Source organism: Lissotriton vulgaris, unplaced genomic scaffold (assembly GCF_964263255.1).
Source record: "Lissotriton vulgaris unplaced genomic scaffold, aLisVul1.2 SCAFFOLD_1088, whole genome shotgun sequence".
Taxonomy (NCBI): Eukaryota; Metazoa; Chordata; class Amphibia; order Caudata; family Salamandridae; genus Lissotriton; species Lissotriton vulgaris.
Window position 1 is genome coordinate 465639 of NW_028251602.1, and position 25622 is coordinate 491260.

Consider the following 25622-nt stretch of genomic DNA (forward strand, 5'->3'; position numbering starts at 1 on the left):
TTATTTCACAAATCTGCCCTTAGTAGTAGTACCAAAAACCGTCTTCAAGACCTTGAACAAGCTGCTTTTAGAATTAATATGGGGCAGGGGCAGCAGGAGAGTGGGGCTCCTGAAAATTCAGCTGAGTACTGACCAGGGAGGCTTGGGGGTCCCGGACTTTAAGGCACACTGCTTTGCGAGTCAACTTCAATGGCTATCACACTGGACTGCAGGTTATAACCTCCATGAGACAGGGATGACGCACCAGACACCAGACCAGAGAACCCGCCATACCCTGTTATTGCCTGGAGGAAGGACACCAATAGCGGCTCCCCCTTTGCTGAAAACAGCCCTCAGGTATTGAAAAAAAGCCAATTCAATACACTAAGAGGTTACTCCCCTGCGCCCCTAATGTTCCATGGTTAGGGATCCCCACACAAACAAGAGTAATAAAAACTAGAAGCATCTCCAGATGGACAGGAGAAGGTGTAAACACTGTTGGGATGCTGTTCAACTAACACTATTTTATTAGACCATGAGAACTTTGTTAGAAAGCAAGGGGAACCAAATTGTAAATGTAAAATGTAAAATGTAAATTGATACTTGTATAGCGCACTACTCACCCGCAAGGGTCTCAAGGCGCTTGTACGAATTCTGCTGTGGAACCCGTCCTGGCTTTCCCTGTGAGGCGTCCACTCCTGGCACCCCCAGGGTGAAGGCCAGGCATCCTTAGCGTTGTGGGGGCCGTTGTGGAGATTAAGCAAGCTATTGCCCAGAGTTGCAGAGTGGGACTCCATGATTGGAATAGGCACCGAGGCGAGAATCAGGTCTGTGGAATTTTGAGCCCAAGACTCGCCGAGGCGGGGAATAGAACCCTGGTCCCGGACTAGACCTCTGCATCAGGGTCTGCCGCTCTAATCACTGAGCCACACTTCTCCACACTTCTCCAAATTCCCTTTACATTCTACGTGCGGCATCAGAAGGTACATTAGACGGAACTGGACATCAGAGAGCAGAGAGCCCCCCACACACAATTTAGTACATACATTACACCTTATGGGCAATGGAAGGCATTTAACCCCATGGCTGTACAAGGGAATTCACTCCCACGCGCAGTTTCACTGGAGGCGCTCAGCGAAAAGTGGAGCACTGATGTAGGTAAAGAAACAATTGAAAAAGAATGGGGCATCACATTAGAATACTCCAAAGAGGTATCCTGCAATGCCAAATTAAAACGTATTCAACACTTGGTGTTACAAAGGGCCTACCTTAAACCGCTCTGATTAAAAAAAGATGTAACCGGAGGTGGGAGATCACTGTCCCCAATGCTTTGCACAGACTGCTGATCTGCTACATATGTTATGGGCTTGTCCTCGATTGGTCCCCTTCAGGGCAAATGTGATGAAGGTCTAAGAAACTGCTATGAACATAAAAGGGGTACACACCGTAGAATACTGTATACTAGGACTGCGCCGTAAACGCAAGAAAACAACAGTGCCAGAACCCCTGGTCGATACTGTACTGCCCTGGACTTTTGGTGTAAGTGTGTGGGGGATATATCACATTGAACATTATGTCCATTGAAATTCTAACACCGGAGCTGGTCGGCCCGGAGAAATCTGTGAGTTTAATTAATGGGAAACTAGATAATTATTTCAAGAAATCTGTTTTGGACACCCCCACTACTACTACCCTTGCAGAACGCCGGGCGGAGCGCAGACGCTCGGTAGAAAGCTTAAAAAATAGGTTATTAACCGATTCACCTGTATTGATTAGCCCTACTGTGGAGGGTTCCCCCTTTGAGAATGTTTGTATTCCCTCTCAGGATAGCGTTCCCTTAATATTTAGAGAGGGTACGTCTATGAATGAAATTGAACCCCAAGACACGATTAATATATCGACATCGAACTCTACTCATCCCAGTACAACTAAAACCATAGTCATAACTAAGGCACCAATAACCCCTACCCCTATGCAAACCAAAGTAGTAAGAAACAGGGCAAAGAAAGTTACGCCTGTTAAAACGTATGGCCCCCCCACCAAATAAAAAAAGGCGAAAAAAACTAGATGTATCGAAGAGGAAAATTAACCATGCAGATTTTGGTATTAAAAATGGTGCTAGTAATGAGGGAAAACGGTTACAAACAATAGATAAGGGAATGATAGCTGCTCCATCTACACATTCTTGCCCTACCCCCAAAGTAACTCAGGACAGCTCTACCCCTGATAACCCTCTGGTTGTCGTGACACCACAGAATTCTTCGAATGGTGCCCTTATCGATAGTATAGAGATGATAATAAGGGCCCATACTCTAGCCATCGTAGAAAGACTTAATATACTAGACGATAGGCTTGGGAAGATAGAGCGAGAACTGGGTAGTAAGGTAGCAATTGCTAAGGTACCTTCTAATCCTGCCACACAAACTTCCATCTTACAGACCTCTTCAGGTACCCCAGCAATAACTCCTACTCCTGTCCCTGTTCAGACTACCACCATGCCTCAAACCTTACATCCTGTGAGTGAAATTATACCTGAAGGTAATCCTGTTTTACCAAAGAATAAACCCACTTTGCCCCCTGCTGTAACGGTCAGTGGACCGTCAAATAGCTCAGATCAAGCTTCTGGGAATAAGAAGGGGTATAGGGGGATTGGGCAACCCCCCCCCCCGAGGTAATTATAATAAGGGCCCTCTTCCAGAACTCCCACCGGAAGCTGTACCTTTCGTGGTAGTCCTTACAGGGGTGCCAGAGTTAGAAGCCAACAAACGGGAGGGCTTTGCCCAATTAAAAAATAAGATAATGCACTGGTTAAATTTGTATAGACCTACAGCTAATAACATCAATGGCGAAATTGTCCACGTTCGCCGTCTCCCCTGGCTAGGAGGAAGACCTAAAGACATTGAGGGCGACATTGTGGTCATAAACTTTAGAGACCAGAATGCTGTTCACTTTATACTTAACTGAGGCGGAAGCCGGAGGACTGCTAATTGTTTTTAAAATTGTCACTTGATTTGCTTTTAAAAAGAAACGAAGCTCACCTGCACTGAAGCGCCAGCCTCTCATGCGCTAAGGCAGCCTCCCAGACCCCCCTGATACAGCGAGACCACCGCTGACACAGGGGAAAACGCCCACACCGCCAGCGCGGTCACAAGGCGAGCCACTCCCCCTGCGAGGCCACGCCCACCTAGGCTAGTACTTAAACGCTGATAGCAGCGCAACGATTCCACTTGATTGTATCCTCTGAGGCGGAAGCCGGAGGACTGCTAATTGTTTTTAAAATTGTCACTTGATTTGCTTTTAAAAAGAAACAAAGCTCACCTGCACTGAAGCGCCAGCCTCTCATGCGCTAAGGCAGCCTCCCAGACCCCCCTGATACAGCGAGACCACCGCTGACACAGGGGAAAACGCCCACACCGCCAGCGCGGTCACAAGGCGAGCCACGCCCCCTGCGAGGCCACGCCCACCTAGGCTAGTACTTAAACGCTGATAGCAGCGCAACGATTCCACTTGATTGTATCCTCTGAGGCGGAAGCCGGAGGACTGCTAATTGTTTTTAAATTGTCACTTGATTTGCTTTTAAAAAGAAACGAAGCTCACCTGCACTGAAGCGCCAGCCTCTCATGCGCTAAGGCAGCCTCCCAGACCCCCCTGATACAGCGAGACCACCGCTGACACAGGGGAAAACGCCCACACCGCCAGCGCGGTCACAAGGCGAGCCACGTCCCCTGCGAGGCCACGCCCACCTAGGCCAGTACTTAAACGCTGATAGCAGCGCAACGATTCCACTTGATTGTATCCTCTGAGGCGGAAGCCGGAGGACTGCTAATTGTTTTTAAAATTGTCACTTGATTTGCTTTTAAAAAGAAACGAAGCTCACCTGCACTGAAGCGCCAGCTTCTCATGCGCTAAGGCAGCCTCCCAGACCCCCCTGATACAGCGAGACCACCGCTGACACAGGGGAAAACGCCCACACCGCCAGCGCGGTCACAAGGCGAGCCACGCCCCCTGCGAGGCCACGCCCATAATACTCCCTTCAAATGTGCCGACCATACCAGCGCAGCGGACGAGCGCAGCGGGAGCGCCTAAGGCAAGCCCGTCTGCGCCCGTCCGCGCACGGCCGGGCCCAGGGCCAGAACCCCTGCCTGAAACATCCTACCCAAAGGTAAGCTACTCACGTAGAGAACTACTAAGCCTCAGACCCCCCTCCTCCTGTGACTACGTCCACGACTTAAATGGACCTTACACTCGCTGCTCTCTATGCAAGCCAGCCCAGCTCACGCTCCATACAAAACCTATAAAACCCGCCACCCTCAAACTTGCCTCACTGAACTGTCGCTCACTTCCGAAACATGCGACACAGATTACCCATCTCCTAGAAGATCTGGAGATAGATATACTCTTCCTCACGGAAACGTGGCTCGGTTCACACTCTCAATCAGACATGGTATTAGCAACACCACGAGGCTACTGTATTCAGTCCCTACCCCGCCCTATAGGCAGAGGCGGTGGTGTCGCCATCATTCATCGAGAACACCTCCACTGTAAAACCTACGATGCGCAAATCACCGACTCAGAAAGTCTGCATTTCACCTTCAAACTAAACCCAACCAATTCACTAACAGGACTACTTGTGTACCGCCCCCCTGGCCTCCCAGGTCCCTTCGCCTCTTCTCTTTTAGACTTAGTCACAACCCAGGCCCATTCCCTATCAAACTTTATGATAGTCGGGGACCTGAACATCCATCTGGAAGACCCGGTAGACTCGGTAGCCAATGATCTGATCCAAGACCTAGCGGCTCTTGACATCCGCCTACTAAACTCCGGAGCCACCCACATCAAGGGTCATCTTTTGGACCCGGTGTTCACTAGCTCCCCCTCGATGCAAGCGAAGGAGGCCCTTCCCCTTCCTTGGACAGACCACTTCCTAGTCCCCTTCCAATTACCTGGAACTTTCAGGAAACACCGAAAACCTCCCACCTACAGTAAGGACAGGACCTGGTCCAGACTCCCCACAGAAGAATGGGCTAAGATCCTTGAAAGAACTACCCCTGCACACGCAGAAGACCCGGCTACGGCAGACAGAAGATTCAGGGACTGGATCACCTCCTCCCTAGACTTAGTACTCCCACTTAGAACCAGGGAAGACAAAAACGGTAAACCTGGCTCAGTTCCATGGTATACCGCGGACCTCCGAATACACCGCAAAAATTGCAAAAAAGCCGAACGGCTCTGGAGAAAAAACTGGCAACATGCCAACAAAGAAGCCTACCAGTCCACGGTCAAACTCTATAAAGAGGCCATCAAACAAGCCAAAGCCTCATACTATGATACGCGGATACAAGAAGCATCTAACTCAGCCCGAGAATCTTTCTCAATTGTAAAGGAGCTGCTCAAGGTCCCCATCACTTCCCCCTCCAACACCCCCAAAGTTGACAGAAGCAATGAGCTAGCGAACTTTTTTAACGACAAAATCACCCGCATCCTGGTCTCCCTCCCACCCCCCGGTCTCCCCAGCCTCACGGAAAGCCGCTCATTCCCTGACCAGGCTGAAAGTAACTTACGCCCCACTCTTTTGACATTCCGACCAGTAACCTGTCTAGAGGTCGAGCGAACCCTCACGAAAATGAAAAGTGGGTCACCCTTGGACCCAGCACCAATCAGGTTCCTCAAGACCGTTGCTTCAGTAATCGTACCTACTGTCCGGGATCTCATCAACAGCTCGTTCGCCCACGGAACTGTCCCCGACAGCTGGAAGAGTGCCGTGGTAAAAGCACTCTTAAAAAAACCTCAGCTAGACCCAACAGATCTGTCAAACTACAGACCGATATCTTTACTCCCTGGTATCAGCAAAGTCACTGAGAAACTGGTAAACATCCAATTATCACAGTTCCTTGAAACCATCAACTTGCTTCGACAATCCCAAACTGGATTTCGCCCGGGCCATGGAACAGACACCGCATTCCTCGCAGTCATTGAGGAAGCAAGGGGCATACTGGATTCAGGAGGATCAGTGGCAGTGATCCTCCTGGATCTAAGCGCAGCCTTCGACACAGTTAACCATCGTGTCCTTCTTCATAGACTGGCGGATGCAGGACTTACCGGGACAGCAATCGCATGGATTGAATCCTTCCTGACAGGGCGCACTTTCCAAGTGTGGGACGATAACCATCACTCATCCACCCTCCCACTCACGAGCGGCGTCCCTCAGGGCTCCTCCCTGAGTCCAACGCTTTTTAATGTCTATATGGCCCCTCTTGAGGACGTGGTAACACCATTCAATATAAAAATGGTGAGCTATGCTGACGATACTCAATTAGTCGTCTCCCTGTCCCAGCTGATCGACCATCCTGAAAATCTGACCAACTGCCTCACAGGAATTCATAACTGGATGACTAAATCATCATTAAAACTGAACGGGACAAAGACGGAGGTGATGCTACTAGGAAAACAATGGACGACCATCCCTCCAGCACTCTGGCCCGATGTGTTCGGGGAAATTCCGCCCCCGAAACGTGAAATCAAGACACTCTGGGTGTGGCTCGAACCACAGCTCACGATGAAAACTCAAGCAACCAAAACCTCGGGCACCTGTTTCGGGCTCATGCGCACGACCCGTAAAATCCTGCCCTTACTGCCACCTACCTCCAGGAAGCTACTTATCCAGGGACTAGTATTGTCCCGCCTGGACTACAGCAACCTGGTTTACCTGGGAGCCCCTGAGGCCACCCTAACGAAACTCCAGCGGACACAGAATGCGGCGGCACGCATGCTTACTAACACCCCTTCCAGAACGTCCGCTAAGCCGGCCCTCAAAGCCCTGCACTGGCTCCCTGTGCGCCAAAGGGTGCAATTCAAAGCAATGTGTACAACACACAAGCTGTTCAACGGATCTGGTCCGGCGATTCTCAGCAAAATGATCACCCCCTACACAGCAACCAGATCACTACGATCCCAGAATGAGAACCTAGCTAGCACCCCTAGATTCAAAAGAACCCGTACAGGAGGACGACAATTTTCCGTTCAAGCAGCTAAGGGCTGGAACGCACTTCCCCGCTCCCTCAGACTTGAACCCAACTACCTGGTGTTCCGCAAGAAACTAAAGACTCATCTATTCCCTAAATAAAATCCCCCTGTCGCTCTCCCCTCCCTCTCTCCCCCCTCAACAGGATTACAAATCACATAGCGCGGGGATGCCCTTGGGTCACCAGGCGCTTTAGAAATCGTTATTAAATTAAATTAAATTAACTGGCCCACTGATCACGATAACAACCATATCACTCCTTGCCCACTCACTTATTTCTACCCTCGCTCAGTGGTGTTCCCACCTCACCACCAACTTCGGCCACTCCCTCCCCCCCTTTTAACAAGGCAAATGTATTCAAACCCATACTGTCCACCCGTCTATAATAATGGTTTTTCATCTAATGGTCATTATTCCACAACAGTAGCAGACCCGCATGGGTGGAACATTGTTGCTCCAAGGTATAATTCCTTAACACACAGAAGAATGGATCACCTCAAACCCTTCACGCCCCTAGAGACCACCAATAGGTTTGACGTGTTTAGTGGGTTGGAAGATTGTGATTGATGCCAACAAGCCATGGGGGAGGTGGGTGAGGGAACTTGTGGTGATACAGGGGGAGACATGAGTTCATGTAAGAGGGCAAGTGGTTCTACCGAGGACAACCTGCCCAAAGGGTATAATGTTGCCCGATTTTCCAGTTGCAATATACTTACAAATGGATTGACTCACTGTAACCCGGAATTCTTTACCCCTGACGATGGTACCATAAGTTACATAGACCAACCGATGTGTGTTAGTGTCCCCAGGTTATCTGATGACCTAGTGATCGAGGATGTAACTCCGCTCCACATGCCCCCGTTACCCAGCAAGGCTATATGTTCAATAGAGAAGGGCTATAAGCTAGCGAGTTGGAATATTGCTGGGTGGAACAACAAGATAGATTGTTTAGGGTGGCTAGAATTTATAACCCAATTTGACATTTTATGTCTCCAGGAGACCTGGGCGGTCGAAGACGTCTACCTTGATGGGTATGCTGCCTACAATTGTCATGCACTGCCATCTAATATGGGTAGAGCCAGCGGTGGGTTGGTGATACTGCTTTCTGTGATGTTACCGGTCCAAGTGAAAACCCACCTGACCGTTGGTTTGCATTCACAGTTGTTGTGGCTGCAACATAGGAATGGGCGAAATGTCTTAATAATAAATCACTATAACAACGCTTTTAACCACTCTAACACCGATATGGTTGAAGAACTTGATGCCGAGGTGGAAAGGCTGTGTGGTCGTAGTGGAATGTCTTTTGAAATTCTGTGGGGATGTGATTTTAACATTTACATGTGTCCTTTTTCTGGCAATAGGGTGTGTGGGTATGGGGGGAGGTTGGGGAAGATCCGACCCACTTCCTACACTCGGCCTATGGTGACTCTTTAAACACTCTCATGCTCAAATTGGATTTATGTATTATGTTACCTGGCGCTGACAGTGAGGGAAATCCGGTACCGACCTTTATTGGTAGGAACTGTGCGACGGTTATCGATTACCTCATTGTCTCTTCCAGTATTATGGCTTTGTGTACCTCTCCCGTAATAGTAGACTTAGCCCTTAGTGACCACAACTGCCTAACAATGTATCTTTCCTTGTGGGGGGATAAGGTAAAGGTGTCGCATGGTACAGTGACAGATGTAGTCCCACACAGACTAAATGGCCCAAGAATTAAATGGGGCAGGCATAATGAGGAGCGCCTATTATGTACTATAGTATCAGCCTGTTTACAGGAGGTAGAAAGCTGTCTCGAAGCCGACAAAGGCAGTGCCGACATTCTTGCTAGTTTTGATACCATTAATAAAAATATTGCTAAAATCTTAACTGGTACAAAACCTAAAGGACCAAGGACCAGTAGTGGATGGTTCAATAAGGGATGCACAAAATCCTTACAAAACCTTAAAGCCGCTCTTTGTTGTAAACCTAGGGATAAGGAAGTAGTCAGGGCCCTGAGAAGGGAATATACAACCCACCTGAAGGCCAGGAAACAGGAACTGAGGGAAGAGGCCTGGAACAATCTGACAAAGGCAGTGGATCTTAAGGATACCAAGCTTTTCTGGTCCACTGTCAATAGCCCCTTTCTTCAAAATGACGAAGCCCCGGTATTGTCTGCTCAGGTGAGCGAAGAACAATGGGTTGCTCACTTTTCAAGCATTTTTAACCGCGATGGACTAGCTACAGGGGGTGATAGGGAGGCTTTGATTGCCACCCCCTTACCTCTTAACATCACAGTCACTGAGGTGGACACTGCCATCCGGTGTAGCAAGGGGGGGAAGGCACCGGGCCCCGACGGGGTACCTGTCGATCTCTATAAAGCCGAGGTTTCCATTTGGAGTCCGCTGCTGACCAAGGTATTTAATGCAGCAGCAATGACAACGGCTCCACAGGCCTGGGGGGAGTCCATCATCATCCCTGTTTACAAAAAAGGTGCGAGAGGAGAGGCAAAAAACTATCGCCCGATTTCACTCCTCACTGCCTCCCTAAAAATAATGAGTAGGGTATTATTGAGGCGTTTGGAGGACTGGGTTGAAGAAAAAGGAATACTTGCGGACTCCCAATTTGGATTCCGTAAGGGATTAGGCACAATAGAACAGTGCATAAACCTGGACCTCATCATAGGCAAATATACACGCGCAAAACAGGGCTCGTTGTTTCTTTGCTTTGCTGACCTTTCCAGTGCTTTCGATCTAGTTGACCATGGTCTTCTGTGGTCAACTTTACTGGATATGGGAGCACCACGAGAAATAATTTATTTCTTGGCCCAATTATACAGGAACTTGTCAGCGAAGATACGTTATGGGTAATCGGGAGAGTGTACACCGAGTATTCTGGTAGGTTCTGGTATTAGGCAGGGATGTGTCCTCGCCCCCCTTCTTTTCTCCCTTTTTATCAATGCAATTGAGTTTGAACTACGGGCAGTCAATGCTGATGCACCGACCGCCGGCGGCCTCTCCATCCTGATATTGCTTTATGCGGATGACGCGGTTCTGATTTCGAGAACCCCTCTTGGGCTGCAAAAACTCATGGACAAATTTGTGGATTTTATCAATGGGAGAAAATTAAAAATAAACAATTCAAAAACTTTTATAATGGCCTGCGGTAAGAAAGTTACAAATCTGAGACCTTTTACAGTTATGGATCAAATAATACAAGTGGTTGACAAATTTTGTTACTTAGGTATCACTTTTAATAGTGGGGGGATGTGGGCATCCGAAATGACCAATGTAAGAGCCAAAATGGCTAAGTGTTCCTTTGGCATTTTTAAGTTTGCATCCAAGCTAGGCTCTAGGCGGATACCCGACATGCTGTACTTATATCGTCATAAATGCGCTGTTCTAGCCCTCTATGGCTCAGGTATATGGGGCCACTGTAACCATAACACGCTCCATGTGGAGGAAAATAAATTTGTTAAAAAACTTCTGTGTCTACCACCCTCTGCTTCAACTAAATTGATCCACCAGGAGGTTGGATTGGAACATCTTTCTGATTTGATCAATTTAAGACAACTGATAGTATGGAGATCTATATGGATTAAGGAGCAGACGGGGTTCACAAAAAAGATTATTTTAGACTGTCTCCACATGGAAAAATGTTCCCGTATTCCCTGGCTTCATTATATTATTCGTGAATTTAAAGATGTCTTTAACCTTGCAGTGTGTGATAATCCACTTTGTGTTATAGACATCCCAAAGAGTGAGCTTAAACACGAATTCCTGAGGGCTAGTATGGTAAAGCGGAATGTAGCTACCTCTAAGTTTTCTACACATGTTTTTTACGATAGGTATAACATGGCAGAATCAGGATTCGCAGGTTACCTTAAAATGGTTACTATTCGTTCCCACCAATATGTTTTGACAAGATTGCGGATGGGGACTGTTCATTTGCTTGTTGCGTATCGTCATATGAAAACTTACACTACCGCCCCTTGCCCATGTGATGGGACTACAAAGCAAAGCCCGGAGCACTTTCTATTGTTATGCCCCTTTTATCTTCATCTTCGTAAAATATATCTGAAACCACTCTTTAAAAAATATAATGTATCCACAATTGTATCTGCTATGAGGCTTTTATTTGGTCTTGGGTCGCAGGACATCTGTTTTTTTACTGCTGTATTTATCTTAAAGTCGGTACGTTGGAGGAATAATATGTTTTTTGATACATGAATGTTTTAAAATCTGCTGTACCCATATGTTTTTAACTGTTTTTGTATGTATGTACTTTTATGATTATTAACAAATGATCGAATAAAGTTAAATTTTTTGAATTGAATTGAACAGTGCAACCCGATTTGCGAACTTAGCCCTAATATTGGAAAAACCCTCAATTACTATGAGGTGGAAATCCGCATTGCCCCCTGCAATGCTCACCTGGCATGGAGAAGTAGTCAGATGGGAAAGGGCCGAAAGTATGGCAATAAGGAGTAAGGAAACCATGGGATTAAGATAGACCCCTATTTCACTAGAATGGGTCGCAGTGCGTGAACTCTTTATATCCTCCGAAGCTTCATTACATTCAGACGCTGTCGTTTAGATACTCACCCACCAATACAAAACCTAGAAAACCAAAAGCAGACCCCCCAGACATTAACAAACCAGATACACGCACAGTTGTAAACCAATTATTTGAAATATACATACGAACAGGGACAAAACCAATTATTTATTGGCTCATGGGAGGACAGGAGGGTGTGGGAATGTTTATGTTGTAAGTTATAGGAAGGCGGGGGTATGTTAAGTTGATGTAGAACAAATGAATATACCAGTGACACCAGCACTGCTACTACGAGTTAAAACACTGTCACTGCATCTTCTACGGTGGTAACACCTCTTTACAGGATATAAGTACGTTGTAATGATCGCCCTCTGATTACAGTAGGAAACTGCGATATGCATTTTGTTACATATGATTCGCTGTCTCGCTGGATTGTTAAGCATAAAAATCTATAAAATATGTTTTTTTTAAACAGAGAAGCATGGGAACTTTTGATAGTACATTTGCGATGACGGTTGTCTGGCTTAAGAATGTTATAAACTAATCCCTCTCCTGCAGTACATAGCGACACATGATATGTGGCCTCAGAGAGTCCTAGGGTTGGAGGGGTATCATCCATGCATCTTAAAGAGGAAGCTTTTCACGCACACTGGAGTGTATGCCATAATTGAACATTTAAAGGGCTTTCTATGAGCTGGATCCTGTTCATGTGCAATGGAGTGTACAACGTAACAGAAGATTTAGATGGATAAAAGGTTTAGCAAGTTTTGTGCCAAGAACTATCAATTCGATTAACTATACGAAGGGGAGGATTATGCTCCTCGTTCTTTGCTGCAATATTTGCAGCAGCCATTAAGACAGTCAAACACAAAAAACTACATTTACCATCAATTCAGAGAATAATCAGCGCATACATGTCCCTTCATCAATCAGGGGCACCAAAACTACTACTTTCTCTTTGCTCAATTGACCAAAAGATCAACAACTTGGAACTTCACTTCCAGAAGAACGAAAAGTCACTGTAATCAAACGGAATTGTAACAATCCGGAATTCCACTATAGAATAGAACCCTCCGGGAGGTCATGTAAGGGAAACTTGTGTCACTAAAGACAGTAACTCCAGATGAATCACAGATCCAACCTGTTAATGGCGCAATGCCTATAAGACCTGGCACAATGCCTACAAGACCTGGCCACTTCCTGCGCTTCTGCTCAGTACATCAAACAAGGTAACGTCCAACCCAAAACAGAACATTCAAATAATAGAGAGGGACTTCAAATGAACATATTCAAACCAGACACAATTATTGAATATAATATTATGGGCTTGGTTTATTACTTGGTGGATGGCCTGCAGTTTTGCCGATGGAACGGAATATATTACTTCATACCCATGGTGGAGAGGCCGTTTACCTAATTTATAAATGACCGCCAAGCACGCAGTCATTTATCAAAAAATCGACGGCGGTTCCTGGCAATGTGTATTACTCTCTTCTACGGGGCAGTGCCAGCAGGACGCAGCCCTGTAGCATGGAGTAATTGTTTTCGTTCGCACAAAGAAAATCCTGAAACTAGATTTTCTTTTTGTAAACAAAAAATATAATGCTCCTTTTGCCATGAGAGTCTTCTCCCATGGTGAGTGGAGCATTATAATGCTTTTATTGTTCCTTCTGGCAGTAAGAAACAGCATAAAATTACTACATGTCTAGGATCTAAACTGGACGGGCATGTAGCCATTTCTGCAATGGCTCTTACTCCTGAGGGCTGTTGGAGAAGTTATGCCACGCCAGAGACAAAGTAGTCTCATTATGGACACACTGAAGGCCCACCTGCATTTAAATCAAGCAGATGGACCCTCATGTTGGCGGTATGTATATTCTGTCACTGTTGTGATGGAGTATACCCAACACCAACATAATATTCAGGACCTATTTCACATCTAATGCACATGTTGACTTACACTGGGATAATCCACATCCTGTGCCCTTAATAGAATTGAAAATAATTCTTGATGCAGGAGCTAGATAATTCTTTATTCTATGTCAAGTCAAGTCAAGTCAGAAACACTTTATTCGATTGTTTTAAAATCATAAAAGTATGCTACAGAACCATATTCAATCATACAGACAAGTTTTTAAAACAAGTTAAAAAGTTAAAAAGTTACTATACACATGACAAATTCATATAAAAATCATCTTTGCAAACATATTTACAGTGATCACAATCTTATGATCCCTTAACGGTATTCAGATTATAAATACAGTACAAAACTAGAAAATCTTTACAATTTTAAATACAGGAAATGCTAGCCGCCTGGGGTAAAGTGCAAAAAGTGCCGTTCATGCGTTCATATTTGGTACAACTCAGGGTTACATAAACAAAGGGCATTTATTCAGTACAAGCAGTTTAGGTTACGTTAATTATTTGATTTTAGTCTTGCTTGCTTTGACCGGATTGACATAGTCAGAAAATTTGCTACCCCGTACATTACTACTGAAGTTTCCATAAGTTGTAAGTACAATAGGGCTGGTTTAACCTGCACGAAACCTCTCAGAATTGGTTTAATATATCTTTCCCTCCCATTCTTATAGAAGGGACAGAAGAACAAGAAGTGTAATATATCCTGATCTGAGAAGTGGTCACATTTGCAGGGAGCATTTTCGTGAGGCTTACACCATTTTTCAAATTCACCTAACAAAAAATGTGCTTGATTAAACCGAAATTTGGTGAGGACCCACCTATGAAAAGGTTTATTAACTATCATTAAATAGGATTGCATAGATAGCGAAGCAATCGTCATGTAGTGGGCCCTAACAGTTGGTTTTACGATTTCGATAGCCTCTCGCTCTGAAACCTTTTTCTCAATATAGTTTTTCTTTACCCAGTCAATGTCCTCTCTCATAATGCTCTCAGGGTATGTATATAACTCTGGACGGCCTAAATATTCTGATGTAGTTTTAATGTATTGTAGCCACCCGATCTTCGCCACGTTTTCTCTCCCCATGCAGTCCCTAATAATCATATGGTTTAAAATTAAAGCTGGATTAAGCCATATCCTAATCCATGACAGTAATGGGGCCAGGGTCAAAGAGTCCTCAATGTACCCTATCCCCAATTCCATATGTACGGGAAAAGCTGGGGTGGATTTTGGGAGGCCCAGTAGGGATCGCAAAAATAAATTTTCTTCTCTTTGTATGTGGTCCAAATTTTTATAACCCCATATCATGGCAGCATACCTTGCAATGGACAGTGTTTTAGCTTTATAAATTGCTAATATAGCCTCAGGTGGCTTACCACCCAACCTTTTAGCAAAGCCTAGGATGGCGGCAGCCGATCTTTTTACTGCTGCAGCCTTACTTTTAATTTGTGGAGCCCATGTCCCGTTCTCATCGAACACCACACCTAGGTAGGTAAAAACTTTTACTTTAGATAACACTGAACCATTACAGGTAAGGGTTTTCATACCATTTTTGCGATTACCTACAGCCATAACGTGGGATTTCTCAATATTAACTGCTAGATCCAAGCCTTGCATAAAAGCCCCAAAAGAATTTAAAAGGCGTTGTAAACCATTTGGGGTTCTATCTAGCAATACCGCATCGTCGGCATAAAGTAAAACCGGCATTAAAGAGTCACCCATACGTGGTACATCAATGGAGGCCATTTCCAGGGTCTTTCCCAGAGAATTAATATAAAGTGAGAAGAGCATTGGTGCTAAAATGCACCCTTGGCGCACCCCCCTTCCTGATTTAAAAAAGGCAGTGCAATTTCCCTCTTGTGACATACGTACTGTTGCCCTCAGATCACTATGCAGTTGTGCCATAAAATTCACCAGTGCTTTGTCTAACCCCAGTTCTAAAAGTATTGTCCACAGCTTTGACCTATTTACTAGGTCAAAGGCTGTGGACAAATCCATAAAAGCCAAATACACCATACCCTTAGACGCTACAGTGTATTTGCCCAGGGTAAGGAGTAAATTAAGGCACTGATCCTCTGTGCCTCTCCCGGCACGAAAGCCATACTGGGCTTCACACAGAATGTCATTATTTGTCGCCCAGGTTGAAATTCTTTCCAAAATAACTTTACCCAAAATTTTAAAAGAAGAATCTAACAAAGAAATGGGTCTGTAGCATCTGGGGTCTCCCCTTTGACCCTTCTTAAAAATGGGGATTATAACAGACTGCGACCAAGTATTTGGTGCTTTTGTACCTTCTAAGCTAATGACATTGAAGACATTAGTGAGAACCACTGCCCACATGCCCGAATTTGATTTAAACATATCGGCAGGTACGCCGTCAGGGCCAGGGGCCTTCTTTCCTGCTGTGTCCTCTATTGCCTTCTGCACCTCTTTGATGGTGAAGCTGGCCAAAACCTCTTCTGTTTGAAACAGTTTTGGATCTAAGGGGTCTGCAGCAATGTTGCTACCATAGATGTTTTGGAAGTGCTCCAACCAATCTCGTTCCGCAATATTCACTTCTAACGGTGCATTTTCAATCCCGCTAAATAAGGGGGTATTAACAATTTTCCAAAATTTGGCACTGTCCTTCAGGGTGGCTTTGTCATATAGATCTTATATAGATCTTCCCATGCATTTTTTTTAATTTCGTTTTTACGTCTTTGGATGTTTGCTTTATACTCTTGCCTTTTACTGGCCACTTCCTGCTTATCACGTGGGGTCTTGTTTAGAGCTTTATGTAATTCCCTATGGGATTTGGAGCATTCTTTGTCGAACCATCCCATAACCCTTTTCTCCTTCTTTCTCGTGCTACTTTTGAGGTCGTCCGATACTTGACAGCAAATTTTTTCAAATGACTGGATTATATTCCCCTCATACCTTGTAGGATATTAATTTCTTCACCCATCTTAAGGTTAAGAGAGTAGAGAAAGTCCTCCGGGATGATATCGCTCCATTTGACCCGTCTCCCCTGGTCCTTAACTATCAAATCAGTAATTCCTACTGTGATCAAATCAATATTGTTTACATTGGCGAATAAAAACAAATTACTATTATCTACTTCTAGTATAACCGGATTATGGTCACTGAAGATCGTCTGTACAGCGTTATAAAACAAAACATTTTGTAACATGCCCGGAGAGATGAAAATGTAATCGATTATTGTATTACTATCCCTAGCACAATAGGTAGGCACCCGTTCCTTTCTGTCACAGAACTCTGGTTCATGTAAATCATTTTCTATCAGAAGTTCTTCTAGGGCCAACCCCTTCTCTGAGTGCTCAAAGTGTGGTAATTGTGGCATGTCAGCGTTAATTGTATCAATAACATGACAGTTCTGTTGGCATAAATGAGTATTAAAATCTCCCATCAGGAAAAAATATACAAAAGTGGTCTGACTCTCCCTATATCTTTTTTAAAACTCCATCAATGAATTAATATTGGCATTTAATGCTATACATTGTATACTGTTATAAAAATTAATGTAAACGCATTTATGTCTATTTGGCATTGTAACCTCAAGAGCTAAATAGTTTTGGGATGGAGAATCCAATACCTTCACAATGCCTTTTACATTTACGGAAATCAGAAACAGCAGGCCCCCTTTATTTCGACCTGAACTTGATGTCTGGGCAGTTAGAAAATAGGAGGTATATCCATCTAGCCAGAAATCACAGTCCATATCCCACGTCTCTTGCATGGCCACCACATCACATTTTTTTAACAGATCCAACCATCTTATATCGCTCCTCTTAGAACGTAAGCCTGCGATATTCCAGCTCATCAATTTCACTCTACTATCTTTTCCAACAATATTTGGCCTGGTATGTGGAGATGAAGGGAGGGCATCTAGTGGTTTAGTTGGTGCATTGCCCTTGTCTATAGCAAATGAAAAGGAGGGTTGTGGTAGATTTGTAATACAACCTGGTGAGGTTAGTCAGTCATTTTCCTCTAAATTGGAAAGGACGGCAAACCTACTATGTCAGGAACGGAGGGTGAGATTATGCTTGTTTAAAGCTGGTCAACGAGCACACAGATGGCACATTGGATATTGGTTTATAATAAAATGTCTTGAAAGTAAAATCAGATGACCAATCTATACAATATATATATCATTAGATTACCTAACCTGGCGCATAATAAAAATGTTTCTGTGCCATTGAGCCCCTGATTGAGTGTGCCTACATTTACTCTTGTCAACCCCGTCTTCTGCCATAAAATGCCCAACCCATCAGACCAGATCAGCTGATCTGACAGGACCAAATGGCTTTTGGCAATCAACAAATGGCCGTCAGCATCTTGCTTGAATCCCATCGAGCAAAGCTCAAACGCTTTCAAACATTGTACAACACAAAATGTAGGCTCATTAAAAAAACCTAAATATGAATCAGTTAGAAGAGGTGATATTCTGTCCGGAAATGTGGAAAGACATCCCTTCAGGCGAAGATACCTCTTAGATCTAAAGCTCTTATAACCAAAGAAATGCTACAGGACATGCGGCATAAAAGCATCGTCAGTCTGAACAACAGTCAGGAGACATGGCTGCTCTCAGCCCCTCTGCCTTTTAGTTAATTAAGTTAATAGAGCTCCCCTCTAGCCTCAACTCCCCTCTCCTCCCCCTGGACTCACTTCCCCTTTCCACCCTCTGGACTCACCTCCCCTCTCCCCCCTGGAGTCACCTCCCTTCTCCACCCTCTGGACTCTCCTCCCCTCTACACCCCTAGACTCACCTCCCCTCTACACCCCTGGACTCACCACCTTTCTACACCCCTGGACTCACCTCCTCTTTACACCCCTTGACTCACCTCCTCTCTGCACCCCTGGACTCACCTCCCCTCTCTACACCCCTGGACTCACCTCCCCCCTCTACACCCCTGCACTCACCTCCTCTCTACACCCCTGGACTCACCTCCTCTCTACAACCCCCTGGACTCACCTCGCCCCTCCCCCAGGACTCACCTCCTCTCTACACCCCCTGGACTCACCTCGCCCCTCCCCCTGGACTCACCTCCTCTCTACACCCCTGGACTCACCTCCTCTCTTCACCCCTGGACTCACCTCCCCTCTCCCCCCCTGGACTCACCTCCTCTCTACACCCCTGGACTCACCTCCTCTCTTCACCCCTGGACTCACCTCCCCTCTCCCCCTCACCTCCTCTCTTCACCCCTGGACTCACCTCCCCTCTCCCCCCCTGGACTCACCTCCCCTCTCCCCCCCTGGACTCACCTCCTCTCTACACCCCTGGACTCACCTCCCCTCTACACCCCTGGACTCACCTCCTCTCTTCACCCCTGGACTCACCTCCCCTCTCCCCCCCTGGACTCACCTCCTCTCTACACCCCTGGACTCACCCCCTCCTCCCCCTCCTCTGCTCCTCCCCTGCTCTGCTCCTCCTTTCCTTCTCACCTCCCTCCCTCCTCTCCCCCTCCCCTCCCCCTCCACTCCCCCTCCCATCCCCCCTCCTCCCCCCTCCCCTCCTCCCTCACTCCCCTCCCCCCTCCCTCCCCTCCCCCCTCCTCTCCCCTCCCCCCTCCTCTCCTCCTCCCATCCCCCCCTCTCCCCCCCTCCTCTCCCCCCCTCCTCTCCCCCTACCCTCCCCCCTCTCTCACCTCCTCTCCCAGTGGGAGACTCCCACTCCCCTCCCACCCTCCTCCTCTCCCCCCTCCTCTCCCCCTCCCCTCCCACCCTCCTCTTCCCCCTCCCTTCCACCCTCCTCTCCCCCTATCCTCTCCCCCTCGCTCCCCCTCCTCTCTCCCTCGCCCTCCTCAGTCTCACCCTCCTTTGCCCCCCTCCCCCTCCCTCCTCTGTGCCCCCCCTGTGCCACCTCTCCCCTCCCCTCTCTCTCACCCTCTCTCCTCTCTCAGGGTCTCTTCTCTTTCAATGTTGTGAACAGTTTCACTTCCGGGTCACCCGGGGCAGAAGCAGCGGAGCCGATGGAGCTCTCCTCGGGCCTGAGAGGCGAACAGTGTTTGTGTCACCGGGGGCAGCGTCAGCACCAGCAGCGGAGGCAGCATGAAGCCTCCTTTCAGGATAGCATAAGCCCCGCCCCCTCCCTTTCAGTAATGTCTGCTTCCGGGTTGGCAAAGTCAGCGTCAGTACGGGATGTTACCGAGCTCTCCTCAGGCTTGTGAGTGTGATAGTGTCTGGGTCACCGGGGGCAGAGTCAGCACCAGCAGCGAGCCCGGCCTCCTGCAGAGGAGAGGAGCCCTGAGGGTCTGTCTGTCTGTCCAGTGGAAGGAGGAGCCCTGAGGGTCTGTCTGGCCAGAGGAAGGAGGAGCCCTGAGGGTCTGTTTGTCTGTCTGTCTGTCCAGTGGAAGGAGGAGCCCTGAGGATCTGTCTGTCTGTCTGTCCAGGGGGAGGAGCCCTGAGGGCCTGTCTGTCCAGTGGAAGGAGGAGCCCTGAGGGTCTGTCTGTCTGTCCAGAGGAAGGAGGAGCCCTGAGGGTCTGTCTGTCCGTCCAGTGGAAGGAGGAGCCCTGAGGGTCTGCAGCGCCACACAGGGGAAGGAGGATCCCTGAGGGTCTGTCTGTCCAGGGGAAGGAGGAGCCCTGAGGGTCTGTCTGTCTGTCCAGTGGAAGGAGGAGCCCTGAGGGTCTGTCTGTCCAGGGGAAGGAGGAGCTCTGAGGATCGGTCTGTCTGTCCAGTGGAAGGAGGAGCCCTGGCTGCAGTTACCTTCAGTTTCAATCGTAGACACATCAGGGGTAAGTTAGGCCTCTCACAACCATCGTGCAACCTAAGAGGTGTGAATACAGCCTGGGGGTGTACTGACCTCACACCATCATCAGGTGGTGCAGGGGCCTGGTGTACTGACCTCACACCATCGTCGGGGGGTGCAGGTGTACTGGCCTCACACCATCATCATCAGGGGGTGAAGGGGGCAGCTGTACTCAATTCAATTCAATTCAATATATTTATATAGCGCGCTACATACCCAGAGGGTCTCAAGGCGCTTGAGGGGAGGTGGGGAATTACTTCTCGAAAATCCAAGTTTTAAGTTGTTTTCTGAATGCTAGGTGGTTTTGAGTGAGGCGAAGGTGCATGGGAAGTGAGTTCCAGGTTTTGGCCGCTAGGTAGGAGAATGATCTTCCTCCCATTGTGGTTTTGTTGACGCGGGGAACAGCAGCGATGGCTTGGTTGGAAGAGCGCAGTTGGCGGGAGGGGGTGTAGAAGGAGAGACGTGTATTGAGGCATTCGGGTCCAAGTTCATAAAGAGCTTTGTGTGCGTGGGTGAGGAGGCGGAAAGTAATCCTCTTATTGACGGGAAGCCAGTGGAGGTTTTTCAAGTGACCAGAAATGTGTTCTTTACGCGGGATGTCTAATATGAGTCTGGCTGATGCGTTCTGGATGCGTTGGAGTTTTTTCTGAAGTTTTGCGGTGGTACTGGCGTAAAGGGTGTTTCCGTAGTCCAGGCGGCTTGTAACCAGTGCGTGGGTGACCGTTTTTCTAGTTTCGGTGGGGATCCAGCGAAATGTTTTTTTGAGCATGCGAAGAATGTTGAAGCAAGATGAAGAGACGGCGTTGACTTGTCTGGTCATCGAGAGTGAGGAGTCCAGGATGATGCCCAGGTTCCGTGCGTGATCCGTCGGGATGGGTGCTTTTCCGAGGGCTTCTGGCCACTAAGAGTCATCCCAGGCGGCGGGGGAGGTACCTAAGATAAGGACTTCTGTTTTGTCTGAATTCAGTTTCAGACGGCTATGCTTCATCCATTCGGCTACCTCTTTCATTCCTTCATGTAGGTTCGTTTTGGCGATGTTTGGGTCTTTGGTGAGTGAGAGGATCAGTTGGGTGTCGTCAGCGTAGGAGATGATGTTGAGGTTGTGTTGGCGTGCGATGGTCGCGGGGGGGCTCATGTATACGTTGAAGAGGGTGGGGCTGAGTGAAGATCCTTGTGGTACGCCGCAGATGACTTCAATGGCCTCTGACTTGAATGGTGGGAGGCGTACTCTTTGAGTTCTTCCGGCAAGGAATGAGGTGATCCATTCCAGAGCTTTTCCTTGGATTCCGATGTTTCTGAGTCGTTGTAGCAGGGTGTCATGACAGACTGTGTCGAAGGCTGCGGAGAGGTCGAGGAGGATGAGGGCGACTGTGTCTCCATTGTCCAGTAGAGTTCGGATGTCGTCTGTTGCTGCGATGAGTGCGGTCTCTGTACTGTGTTTGGCTCGGAAGCCGGACTGTGAGGAGTCGAGGGATTTGTTGGCTTCAAGGAAGGCGGCGAGTTGGTTGTTGACAGCTTTCTCGATGACTTTGGCCGGGAATGGAAGGAGCGAGATGGGGCGGTAGTTTTTGAGTTTGGTGGGGTCAGCTGTGGGTTTTTTCAGAAGGGCGCCGAGTTCGGCGTGTTTCCAGCTTTCTGGAAAGGTGCCGGAGTTGAGGGAGCAGTTGATGACGTCTCGGAGGTGTGGTGCTATGATGGAGTCTGCTTTGTTGAAGATGTGGTGAGGGCATGGGTCTATGGGGGATCCTGAGTGGATGGAGTTCATCAGGCGGATGGTGTCATCAGTGGAGATTGGGTTCCAGTTATTGAGGGTGTTCAGGGGTGGTGAGGGATCAGTGGAACGTTGAGTGGGTTGGCTTCCGGGTTGGTTGTCGAAGCTGTTGTGGATGTCTGAGATTTTGTCGTGGAAAAATGAGGCTAAGGAGTCGCAGAGGGTTTGAGATGGAGTGATGTCGTTGGAGTTGGCAGTGGGGTTGGTAAACTCTTTGACGATGTTGAATAATTCCTTGCTGTTATGGGCGTTTTTGTCGAGTCGGTCTTTGAATGCGGTTTTCTTGGCAGTCCGGATCAATTGGTGGTGTATGCGAGTGGCGTTTTTGAAGGCGTCTCTGGTGTTGGTGCTTGGGTCTTTTTTCCAGGCCTTCTCAAGGGAGCGACAGAGTTTCTTGGATTTCTTAAGATCATCGTTGAACCAGGGTGCGATTTTGTTGCCTAGTTTGATTTGACGTTTTTTCAAAGGTGCTAGGTTGTCGGCGGTGTTGGTTAGCCATTGAGTGAGGTTAATGGCTGCTTGATCAGTGTTCGATGAGTAGGCAGGGGGTTCTGAAGAAGCGATGTGGAGATCTGGTCGATGGTGATTTTGTTCCAGTTTCTTCGCAGGGTAGGTTGAGGATGGTTGTGGGTTGTGGCCTTATTGTAAACAAAGTGAACGCAGCTGTGGTCCGTCCATTGGAGAGCTGTGGTGTGACTGAAGGAAATATGTTTGCTGGAGGTGAAGATAGGGTCGAGAGTGTGTCCTGCGTGGTGTGTAGGGGTATTAACGAGTTGTTTGAGTCCGAGGTTAGCGAGATTGTCCAAGAGGGTGGTGGTTGTAGGAGAGTAGGGTCTGCAATCCTATGATCACCCAGATTTTTTGCTTTTGTTTCACTGGTTTACGACTTTCTCTGGCTGTGGGCCTGCCAATCAGACCCACAGCCTGGCTGTTCTCTTTCTAAATTACGAGATGTACCCTAGGTGCATATACCAATTGGTACTGGGCCACCTTATCAGACCCTGTAACTCAGGGCGTAGGTGTACCCAGGGCCGCCAGGGGCTGCAGCATGTATTATGCCACCCCTGGCTGGCCTCCTAAATTTGACACAACTGGCTGCATGACAGCTGGGGCAAAGTCGTGTAATCACCCTTTGCTTTAGATATAGTAACCCTATATCTAACCCTACCATGGACACCCGAGTCCCTATCAGTCACTCCTATGGCAGGCCTTGACAATCCTGAAGGCAGAGTGCGTGGGCTCGTGTGAGCTAGGTTCAGGCCCGAGCCGAGCCCGGTTGCAGCTTGCGGAATCAAGACCCAATGGCTGTTCCATGATAACGCGTACCATATCGGTAACTCCGGTATCGCGTTATCAAGGCATGTCGAGTAAGGTGTCATACGAATCGGGATGCTGCCCTCTCACCAACCCTGGCGACGAGGTTAGCATTCCGCCCTTCTAGAGGGACACGACATGTACGTAACTGTGAACCCCGGTTAAAGTTAACTAAAGCCTCAGCTCCACAAAATGGATGCTGCCACCACAGACACAAGTCTGACCTCCTGCTGCTGGGAGTCCTTCCAGCGAGGAGCACTTGGACAAAGGGTTTCCTGTCGAGGGCGCTGTTCGCACCGTCCCAGACAGGGTTTGTGTATTCTGGGTAGGTAGGGCTTTTGCGAGAAGGTGACTGCGGAGTGGCACCCCGGTGCTCACTACGCATCTGCCGGTTAGAACCAGTTCCAGGGGCGACAGCCCTGGCCTGGGGAAAGTCCGGCAGGGGAGAGGGGCGTAACTACCCCCCTTCCTGGTCCCACCCTTAGGGCAGGACCTAGTCATGTACCCACCCCTTTCTTTAGGATAAAGGCCGGAGCGGGGACCCTTCCAAATTAGATCATCTTTGAATCAAGAATACTTTCTACGAAAGGACTTCAAGACTCTTCTCAAGATTTCTCCCTTGTGGCTAAGGAGTAGTCACCCTGCATCAGCGGGCACCATCTAAGAACTCTGCGGTTTGCTGTAAGTCCTTCCTCAAGGAATCCGACGGCCCAGCTCGACGAGAACCGGCTTCCCTGGCACCTCTGACCTCTACCCACGTCATCAGCTCAGCTGTGATCTGTGGGTGCGACGAGACCTCGAGGGACCGGCCATCATCAGAACCTGCACGCTCTTAAAAACCAGCACGACCATCGAGGTAACTCTCTGGTGAGTGCTCTGGGGTCCGAGAAGCCCCGACCCTGAGCCGCTCCAGCACCGAAGTGCAGTCTCCCAGCATCTCCACGATCTGCGTGGGGCCCTTCTGCTCGCTGCTCAGCACGTTGTCTGGTCACTTGCCGCTGGCTCGTGCCCTTCTGTGACGACGACCAAGAATCATCACTGCCGGTCTGGTTGCTCCAGACTGGCCCCTGCTTCCATCTTTTGAGAGGCACCCCGGACCCTCCTGGTCCACCCAAAGACGCCGACAGCGACATCCGTCGTGGGACAGCTCGCACCTCCACCGTGGTCGCCGACAACGCCTCCTGGTCCGAGAGACTGCAGAGCCTAGCGTCGCCCACTCACCTGGTCGAGGTGACGGCCAACCGGTGCCTTCCTGGTACCCTCTGACTACTGGCTAGTAGTACGAACTTGGTCCCCTCTGCTTTCAGGTTTCATCAATCTCCGATCCAGGCTTGGATCTCTACGAACTATTCAGCACTGGTCACCGGCCAGCAACTTCTTTTCTTCCGGCTCCTGGCTCGTCAGCGAAGACCCCGACGCCTGTAAGACTTGTGCAGCCGCAGCCCTCGTGGCTAGGTAACTCGGCATTTCGGTGCCTGCATAGCCTCCTTACTCTAGGGTCCTGAGTCCCTCGCTTCCGACTTGCCTTTAACCTTTCCGTGTCCTCGGACACTTGTTTTAACTGTGCACTTGAAGTATTTGCTAAAGAGATTTGGTTTGTGCTTAGTACCCTGTCCTCATAAAGAGTACAGGGCTGTTGTGATTCTTAATAAATATACTGTTTATTTTCATAACACTTGTGTGGTGTCCTTTCACTGGGTGTTCAAGGGGTACATGTGTGGTAAACAGCTGGCTTAACGCGCCCTCTCGAGTCTTTAGCCTTAGACTGCTCGTATCCATGCTACTAGGATAGCTGGTCTATAGGTTGACTTACAACCAAACACCATAAGGGTCGTTGGAACGATACATAGCGGTCGCTAGAATAGCGAACGTTGCATATCGGGCCAACTTCTCACAGTGGTGTTGTTGTTGTTGCTCTTTTCCAGGTGAAAATTGAGGTCTCCCAATAGAATGTAGTCCTCGGAGGAGAGGGCGTGTTGGGTGATAAAATCAGTGAAGTCTTCAGTGAATTGTGCACGGGATCCTGGTGGCCTGTAGAGGAGGGTGCCTCTGAGTGTGGTCTTGGGGTCGGTGTGGATCTGGAAGTGAAGGTGTTCGGCGCTAGAGAGGCTTACGTCCGAGCTGGTTGAGATGCGGATGGAGTTCTTGTGGACGATGGCGATGCCTCCTCCTGTTTGGTTGGTGCGATCTTTTCGGATGTTCTTGTAGCCTTCCGGGATGGCTATGGTGATGTCTGGGGCTGACGAGGCGTTCATCCAAGTTTCTGTTAGGAAGGCGACGTCTGGGGAGATGGTGTCTAGTAGATTCCAAAGGTTGATGGCGTGGCTGTGGACC

The 25622-nt window shown here is 48.1% G+C and overlaps 1 protein-coding gene across 1 annotated transcript in view; it reads right to left on the reverse strand.

Annotated features, from left to right (window-relative positions):
• Window positions 1-19369, reverse strand: part of LOC147662830 (uncharacterized) — a 67098-nt gene extending 47729 nt beyond the window's left edge. The window contains exon 1 of the mRNA XM_086950880.1: window positions 19338-19369. The gene's annotated coding sequence lies outside the window, so the exon portion shown is untranslated. The remainder of the gene's footprint in view (window positions 1-19337) is intronic.
• Window positions 19370-25622: the final 6253 nt, after the last annotated feature.